The sequence below is a fragment of the Octodon degus genome, unplaced genomic scaffold, assembly GCF_000260255.1.
Source record: "Octodon degus isolate 3935 unplaced genomic scaffold, OctDeg1.0 scaffold00462, whole genome shotgun sequence".
NCBI lineage: Eukaryota > Metazoa > Chordata > Mammalia > Rodentia > Octodontidae > Octodon > Octodon degus.
Window position 1 is genome coordinate 74,259 of NW_004525038.1, and position 10,086 is coordinate 84,344.

Consider the following 10,086-nt stretch of genomic DNA (forward strand, 5'->3'; position numbering starts at 1 on the left):
TAATTCAATGAAAGATTTGTACTAATAGTAGTTGGACAGGATATCATGTGTGTATCTTGTACTATGAATAACCACTAAGAAGATAACAATATGCAATGTATTATTGAAACTGTCCTATTAATCAGTTTTGAAACTGTCTCATTGCTGTTTCTCAATAAAACTAATAAAACTTCAATATATTAAAAAAAAATTAAACTACCAAAACAAAAGGGAGAATTAATCCCTCCCTTGTTAATATATACCATTAAATTTTTAAAATTTTACAAAAGATAGAAGTATAGCAATAGAAAGATAATTCAGTTGGGTAAAGCAAAACAATCTAATATGGGGTCAGGGATATACTTGTGGCTTTTCCTGAGAATGCTGAGCTACTTATTTGGGAACCAGATTGTGCATACTGTCTGATCTCTGCTAATTGATGACCAATAAAATCTTAGTCTATAATTATAAACTTCTAAAAATTGTAATAGAGCTACTATAATTCAATTTGGTCAAAAATATACTTAAGCACATTCTGATTTTGTAAAGATGGTTGGTTGTGTGATTTATGTATTTGTTATTTGTCTATTTGCATGACACTCATGAACAGCTGTTCCTTTTATTTGAGCTCAGGAATTTTTCTTTTTTAATAAAAAATTGTATTTACTTAGAAGCATTCAGAATGTCAACAAAATAGCTGCAATTTTTTTTTTTGCAATTACAGAGTGGTATTCAGTTAACAGAACAACAATTATTTTGTTGTTATTAGGCGGCAGCCAAGACACCTGAAGATGAAAATCTACCGTCCCCAGTTATTTGTGCTTTGCACCCACAAGAACCTGCCTAAAATTTCCATGCCAATTTACAACCCCCATGCTGTGCCAGGCAAGGTTAGTGGCTATTGAAAATGCCACCAGGACAGGGCTATCTAAAGGCACATTCAGTAGTGTGTTAACTATACAAAAAATACACTGCACAGTTTAAAAATAAATCATATACAGCCTTACATTTCAATTTTTTTTTCTTCAAAAAGAGTGAGTTGCCTACAGGAGGGTTAAAGGCTTTAGAGACAAGGAAAAAAAACTGCACTAGAACCAATTTATTCATCATCATTCTCTTCATCCTCTTCATCCTCTTCATCTTCTTCCTCCTCTTACTCCTCCACTTCCTCATCCTCCTCCTCTTTCTTCTTTTTCCTGCTTTTTTCAGCTTTGATGACTCCCTTTTTTGCTGCATCAGATTTTCCTTCACCCCAGTAGGCAGCGATATCCTTTTCGCACTTCTCCTTCAGCTCAGCATACATCTTCTCGTATGGCTGCTTGTCATCTGCTTCAGTATAATTCTACGTGTCGCCAAGTTTCTTTGCAACATCATCAATGGAGAGGAGGGGATGTTCTCCTTTGACTTTTGTGCATGACTCAGAACAGAACAAGAAGAAAGCCAAAGGAGGCCTCTTGGGCACACTGGCATCCTTGAACTTCTTCTTTGTTTCTCCTTTAGGAGGAAAAAAACTTCTCATTTCTCTTTCATAACAAGTCTTGTCCACTTTTGCCATATCTTCAAATTTTCCTTTTTCTTTAGCAGGTATGGTCTTCTACCTCACTGAGCACTTCTTAGAAAACTCTGAGAAGTTAACAGAAGCATCTGGGTGTTTCTTCTTGTGCTCCTCTTGCCAAGTTTGCACATAGAATGCATATGATGACATCTTGCCTCTTGGCTTCTTACGATGTCCTTTGCCCATGTTTCCTTGTTTTCCTCAGTGAGACACAGAGTCACTCAGTGCCTCTCCAGTTCTCACTTGCCCCAGCACTGTCTCTATGGAGCTCAATGTACTTCAATCTCAGAAATTTTCCTGTATCATTAGTTTGTGAAACAATTTGAGTAACAGACTTAAAAGTATGTTTCCACATAGGTTACTAGCTGGTTTAAGTGATATTAATATTGGTTTACTCACAGGTCTTTAAAAATATTAAGCTAATTAACAAAATTTCTTCAGGGTGTGGAGAAGTTATTGGACAAGACTCTGATTGGTTCATTGCTAAGGAGCCCCCAGTAATGGCCATATTCTTTTGGGAGACCTTCCCCTATAATTGATCATTGAAAAAAAATAAAGTTTTTCTCTTTCTTTTTAATTTTTTTGCAATTTTTTAAAATTTTTTAAAAATACTAAATGGAAATAGAAGAAAGCAACTTTAGAAATGATACAAAATTTGACTAAACAAAGTAATAGGAAAATTTTTATCTTTTCCTATTTCAATAAGGTTTTCTCATAGAAAAAGATCTCAATACAAAACTGAGAAACAAAGTTTTCACATGAGTATGGTAATTCATTATTATTAATCTTATGTATTTATGTATTCATGATTCCACACATAGCCTTTCAAAATGAATTGCTTTTTATGATAAGACTTCAGACAATCTGCCATTAACAAAAACTTGTGAGGAATATCCATTTAAAGGATTAGAAGTTAGTAAAAGCTTCTTATGTATTAGAGAGGTATAATTGGTTAAAAGAGATACGTTATTTCTAAATGAAAGTTTAAGTATGTCACAAAATGTCATGGTGATTGTCATGATGAAGTGCAATGTATGGCTTTGACTTCTCTTCAAAATATGTAATTACTCTCTGTTATGCTATAGGGATTTAAATATTAGAATATCTATGGTTATTAGAAAGTAATAGTTCTATTTTATGTGTAAGGTGTTTGATATTCAGAAAGATAATAATGTTAAGCTTACTGCCTTTATTACAGGGTAATGTCATTAAGTTTCTCTTCTGAATGTTTATTAACTAAGATTTGGGGACCAAAAATTAGAGAGATAGATGGCCTAGGAGGATAGCCAATATTTTGGTTTCATACCTCCAAGGTCAATAAGGACTCAGGACAAAAAAGAACATAGTATGTGACATCCTGTACATCAGATTAGTCTCTGATTTTCTAATCAAGGAGATAATGGGACCACAGAGAAAAGTGATTCATTGTGTGCCTAAAGAGAGTCACCTGGAGAGAAAAAATATCTCCTATATGTTCACAGAAAGCAACTTGGCCCAGAAATGGCTGTGATTCATCCAGATGGCTGACACTGACAGAAAAACAATGAGGTACCATATTTTGTTCCAAGGTAAATCCTGAGGAGTTTTAACTGTCCTTGATGGATAGCAAAACTTATTTTTTGTTTATACAGGTCTCACACTAACTTGGTCTTAACCACTCAGCAGAAAAGTGTAAACACGAGATGTGAAAAAGCAATGACATAATACTATGCTAGCAGTAAAAGGTTCTAATCCTTAACAACTTCTGACAATTGTCAACTGTATTGTTAAACTCACTACTGTTATGTATTATTGGACTTTGTGGGGTTAAATTGCTGTATACAGGCACCAAAAATCTTTGGACTACACCAAGAATAAAAACGTCTTCTAAAAAGTACTCCAAACACAGCTTCTCCAACTGCAATGTAGTACCATCATTCAGAGAACAAGACAGTAAAGTTATAGATGTTGGGAGCCACAGAAGTTGGAAATTGCTTATATGTGGGAAGGCAGGACAAGACCAGAGTGCCTAAGAATGTATGCGATGTGTTAATTATTGAAACTGTCATACCAATTTGATTTGAAACTGTCTCATTGCTATTTGTTTGTCAATAAAATTATGGAAAAAAATAAACACAAAAAAAATTAAATAAGTAAATAAATAAATACATATAATTTTTTAAAAAAGACCAGAGTGCTTAAAGTAGTCAGTCTATCTCAGTCCTGAGAAAAACATCCTGCCTGGTCAATTTTTGGCTATTAATTGATAGACAACTTTATGTTTCCCAATACTATCTTTGCAAAGGTATAAATAAACGACCCAATTGTTGTTCTTAGGGGCCTTGCCAATCACTCAAATGAGCCACCACCTCATCCAGCTCTGCTTCTTGTCTATTTTTTCTTCATTTCTGCCACAGTTTCTCCCTAGAGTACACTGAGAGGCCAATGAATCCCTACATTTGTCACCTGAACAGGATACTTGGTAAGAGATAAGTGATCAGCAGGAGCATTTCCAGGGAGCATACACCTGGGGAGGGACAAGAATTGCTCAGTCAATATTCAGCACAGGTGTGCATTGGAGGATAGGAGATGGAGTTATTAATAGTAGAATGTTGCAGTCAAATATGAGGGGTAACTTCTAATGTTTTCTAACATAGTAGGGTGAGCATGGTTCATGATAATTAATTGAATTTTTAAATAGCTAGGAAAGAAGATTTTTAATGTTTCTCTTTTTTTCCCTCCAAATGTGGTGTATGTAATGGTGTATACAAAAATTAACAAACAGAAATTTAATAAAATACATGTAACTATTTAAGAGAACTGATAATTTGGTTTTTTCTTCAAATTTAACTTTGAGTCATTCCATCATGGGGCTTATAAAGAAATTATCCAACATATGCATATTAGAGCTGAATAAGTACATATGTCAAATAAGTCCTTATGACACACTAAATTCTCCTAAAAAGCAATTATGAAGAACCTTCCAGAAACTTGTTTTGTATGTACAAAAGTGTTAGAGTCAAATATTCAACTTGATATAATAAGAAACACATATTTTGTCAGAACTTCTTTCTTTTATTTTTTTATTTTTCCCCATAATTTTATTGAGAAACAAATAGGAATAAGACAGTTTCAAACCAAATTGGTAGGACAGTTTCAATTATGAACACATTGCATACATTCTTCCTAGTGGTTAATTCCTGTACAAGATGCAGACCTGATATCCTATTTATAAACACTATTATAACAAATCACTCTATTCATTAAGAGAATGTAACTATATAACTATTCTAACCACTTTGAATACACAGATACAAAATGGGCATTCATCTGTGTCCTTTTTGTTGGTTTAGCTCTGTTATTTGAATATTATAGGTGTGTTAACTCAGCAAAATATTCTAAAAGAGTCCATTACTCCATAATAGTACTGGGTCATCTGCTTCACTGGCAATGTCAGAAATTGTTGACTTGAGTCCCCCACAGCTCAACATAACAGCATGGCTTTGCTTCTTATACTTCGTTTATATACTTTTCTGCTGGATGGTTAAGACCAAGATAAAGCAAGACATACACAGCAAGAGTTGTGGCTTTCAGGTCTGATATGGTCAGTGAAATCCCCTCAGGATTTATCCTGAGATCCTGTACCTCAGTTTGCACATCTTTTGTCAGTGTCAGCCTTGTGGATGAATCATGGCCATTGCTTGGCCAATGTGCTCTCTGTGAAAGCCTGGGAGAATGTTTTCTCACCATGTGACTCTCCTTAGGTACACTCTATATCATTGATCACTTTCCTCTTTGGCCCCATAATCTCCTTGATCAGAAAATTTCGGATACTACTGAGTTACATGACATTACAGTGCAAGTTCTCATATGCCCTGAAGAAACACATTTTTATTAGGCAGAGGCTGTGTCTCCTTTTGCTAATGAATGATTTTTATTTGTAATGTTGCTCAGCTGAACAAATAAGTCACCTTTGAGTACACAAGGAAAATTAAACACATGCTTAGTGGATAAAGCATTGCTAGTACAGACTTACAAGTTGAAGCACTTCAGAATCTTAGAGATTTAGAGGACTGTTACATTAAGGGCCAGAAAAATTACATGAGAAATTCCTTTTAGAGATCACAACTATGAAGTCATGTGGTTATACAAATTCTGTATTTGTGTGCAAAACGGGAAACACATTTGCTTTTATTCCTTGCTTAAACTTATCAGGCATCTAGCAGGATCTAATAGATACCTTTCTAAGAAACACAGACTGAGATGTGTTTTTATTACTTCAATAAACCTCAGCACAAGAGTAATGAGAGATGAAGTATCCTTTTGCTATCGGTCAAGACAACATGGAAGGAGGTCAAAGGAAAGAATACATTAAAACTGTTACAACTGAAAAACTACTTGTTACATTTCACTATGATTCCATCTTCATTACAATGTAAGTATGGTAGCATAATTCAAAGTCAATATGTCAGAAATCAAGATCTTTAATGTTTATAAAACAAAGAAATGATTAATGTCTGAAAAATATTACAATTATTCTGAATTCTAATTATATTTGCATACATCTCTTAAAATGGTTACACTGTACACTGTAAATATATAATTACTGTCAATAAAAATAAAAATATCTTCAATAGAAGACTGGCATCTAATTTTTCTTTCCTATTTATATTTATACTTATGTGAATTTCCTGCTAATTGCTTTAGAACATTTTCTATTGAGATTCTCATCTTATTTTCTTACTGATTTGTAGGAATCTCCTTACAGAAATAGGTATGCTGTATAATACCTATATATTCCCTGTGTTATAATTTGCATTTCAAATGTCTTCTAAAAGTATTCTGTGTTTAGAGGTCTGGATTTTGTAAGGTGATTGAACTATTGGTGTGTTATACTCACCAGTGTGTCAATCCATTGATGAGTTCACAGCAAAGTGTGCTGTTAAGGGGTACGGCCTGCTCAGAAGAACAAAACTAGAGGAGAGAAATCTTGTCCCTGGCTCCTTCTCTGTTTCTGGCCATTGTGGCAGTGAGAAGCCTTCCTCCGCCATGCCCTTTTGCTGTGCTGTTTCTGCCCTGCCAGTCAACCATGGGCAGAATCTACTGAAAACCACAAGCCAAGTAAATCTCTCCTTATTTAAGTTGTGGGTTTAGGGTATTTTGTCCAGGGACAGGAAAATGACTAAAAAGAAAATGGGCACTAAGATTTAAGTTGCTATGAGTATACCTGACCCTATATAAAATCTCTTAAACCTGGCCTGCACGAAACCTTTTTTAAAGATTTTTTCTTTTTCTTTTTTAAAGCTACAAAATAATGATAGGAAAAAAAATTAGAAATGATACAAAGCAGTAAGAATTCAACAATGGTTTCTATAATACATGATGCTAACTTCCAGTTAGTTGTTCAGATTACCAGATATAATCATGTAAGATTTGTTTAAAGAAAAAAACAAAGCAAAACAATAATAAAGATGTTATAAGAAATTCAAAAGAGGAAAAGAAATCAGGGTTAAAAAAAGTTAAGCATTTCTGTTATTTTCAAAAGACCAGTAAAAATTGACAATTATCCAAACTATTCTGCCTATATACATTTTCCCCTTCTTTCATTTGTACTTCTCACAAAAAGAGTTTGAAAAAGTTTGTAGATGCTCCGTAGAGTAGCCTCACAATGATACCATCAGACCTCCATAGGGAAGCTAGTACAAAATCAGAAGGTTAGAATGCTGCTAGGAATGCAGACAAAAAAGGCTCGGCTCATGATGTTTCAGGTGTGCTACTGGAAGCCATGCAGACTCCATGCTGATTGAAGACTTTGCTTCTGTTCTGACCATGTTTTAAGACTTTGTGTGAGACGGAATTTAAAAGGGCCAGATTAATTGATATGGTAGAGGACATCTAAATGCAATACAGTGTTCAGGCTGAGGCAGAGAGACTTCTGGATACTTTGCAGATACTTGTTAGATTTATAGTGAGAAACAGAAGCACAAAGTAGAGCCAGTGTGAAAAGTGTGCAGTTTCACAAAAGTTCCCATGGAGTTGGGCCTGAGGTGAGTAAGTTACAGAAATGATTTGTGTTAGAAAGAAGCCATGCACTTTGCATCAGGACAGGAAAGATGGCCTGAAGCCAACTCAGGTATTGGCTAAACCCCATTCTTTGTAGGCTCAAGGGTGAATCCTTTATTTCCCTCCTGATGGATGCCAGGAATACAATGGCTTGAATAGTTTTGCCTAGGCCCTGAAATTAAAAGTTCAAAAGAAAATACGTAAAATTTAAAATAAGTTTTGAAACTATGAAAGAAAAAAATTATTTGTGCTATATTCATTTTTGAATTTCTGTAATTCAACTGAGAATTTCTAGTTTCATAGAAATTCTAATTTTGTAGTTCTCTAATGACAGAAGGATTACAATCTCCACATGATGCTGTAACTTATTTTATTTATTTACATATTTGGTGCAGGGTCTCACGACACAGACTGGACTCACAGTAATCCTATTTTCAGCCCCCCAGTGCTGGGATTACAGGCATGTGTGACAACACCCAGTCTCCGTCACTGGCTAAGTGCATCTGGGTGTAGAACCGGCACAACATGTGATGCCTGGGACAGAACCCTGGCTCCTGCACTTGCCTAAGCAGGTACTTAGTCTGCTGACTTCGTGCACCACCTGGATTCTACCCATAAAAAGGTCAAAGGGTAAAAATTAAATTTCTTTCAAAGATGTCCTTTTTGAGACTTTCTGAGAGCCCTTCCCCCTCAGGGTCACCAAGGGAGTTATCTCCTGGGATCACAGCCCTGGCTTTTGTTGGCAGCACAGCATGGCATGAAATCAGCATCCACATGATGCTGATTTTGCAAGTGTGCAGACTGAAGGAGTTGGGTGAGACAAGATTCTGCTGAGATTTCTGGAGAGAGCCTGGGAGGCCAGACTCAGTGACTTCTGTACTGTGGTTTCTATTGGCTCAACATTCCTGCCCATGCTGTCTGTGAATACTGTGGAAGGGAAACCTTCAGCTTATAGCTGAGCCCCATTGATGAGACCTAAGAGTTACATGATCTTGCACTCTGCACTACAGTAAACTTGATTTTAGCCAAGCTCCACCGTGTATATCACACATCACCAAGCTCAACTATCCTGGCCTGAAAAGGACAGTTCAGATTTGAGCTCTCACAGCAGATGACCTATAAGTAAATGCACACAGTATGAACTCTTCAGACTTTTAATCACCTTGGTAAGAGATGTCCATCTCCTTCCATAACCAGTGTGGCACTGTTTTCAGTCAGGTGTTGAATGTCCTCAGACTCCAGCTGGTGAGTTGACACTGAGTGTAGTGTCGCCCCCTTGTGGGCAAGCACATTATACCAAAAAGCATTAGCTAACAAAGAGGAATGTACACCAAAGAGACTAATGATGATATGGGAAGTAAACACAAAACAAATGTCATGGATTTATAGAAGTGGTTGACAATGGGAATGTTGGCAATGCCACCATGTGAGGGGTCCAGGACGTCAGAAGAACTTAGAGATGGCAATGTATCATTATAAATCAAGAAAGCATTTCTTTCATTCCTGAAATGAAGGTGTCTTCTTGGAGAAAGTGACATTATAAAAAAAATCATATTAAAGAGACACGATATTTAACAGTAATTACTGCACAAAATAAAAATTCTATGGGTTAATCCGTGTTTGAATGTAACCACCCCTGACACTTAGTAATACACCAATTCGTGTATAAGGCAGATGATGAGATAATAGCAGGAAGAAAAAAGAACTCCTCTAACGACCCTGGATGTATTTTCTACAAAGAAAACACTTGAAAAAAAATTCTTCTGAATCAGACCCTCTTCCAAAGGATCCCAAAGAAAACACATGAAATATCTCTGATACTTTAAATTTCTCTGTACTAAAAGTTAGTAGCTTTTTTCTGTTTTTCTATGAATCTGTAACTGTTACTGAAAGCACAGGACTTTTCAAGTTTTGATGAAAAGCTTTCACAGTCATGGGACTGTTAAAGTTTTGTCTGTTAACTATAAGGTCCCTTTGCACAGACTGACACTTTAAAAATCCTTCACAAAGTTTCACCCAGATTTTACTAGGCATTGGTTTTTTTTTTTGTTTTTTTTTTTTACATTTTCAACATGTAAAAGTCAATAATGGTCATGTAATATGATAATACTGAACTATGCAGCCAGGTACAGTGGCACACAACTTATTCTCAGCTGTTTGGTAAGCTGAGGCAGAAGTTTCAGGAGCCAAGTGGTTCAGGTCAGCCTGAGAACCATGGTAAGACTTACTCTCTAAGGAGAACACAAATAAACAATCCAAGACTCAAGTGTCCTGGATTCTTGTCAGTTGTTGCAAATTGTTGTATACTTTAGAGCAGACACTTTAGACTATGTAGTGATTTTCACCTATGTCACCCAAATATGAATTGATATATGAGGAAAGGGGGCCTCAGTTCTTGGTTTATTGAAAGACCTGACTGGCTATAATTCTCTGTAAGACTTCACAGAAAAAGAACAATGCTTATTACTCATTAATTAACATACACTGTTGACTGGCCAAGCTCAACCAAG

The 10,086-nt window shown here is 35.7% G+C and overlaps 1 pseudogene; it reads right to left on the minus strand.

Moving 5' to 3' along the window:
* Positions 1-1,078: 1,078 nt before the first annotated feature.
* On the minus strand, positions 1,079-1,720 carry LOC105741336 (annotated as a pseudogene).
* Between the last annotated feature and the right edge of the window lie 8,366 nt (positions 1,721-10,086).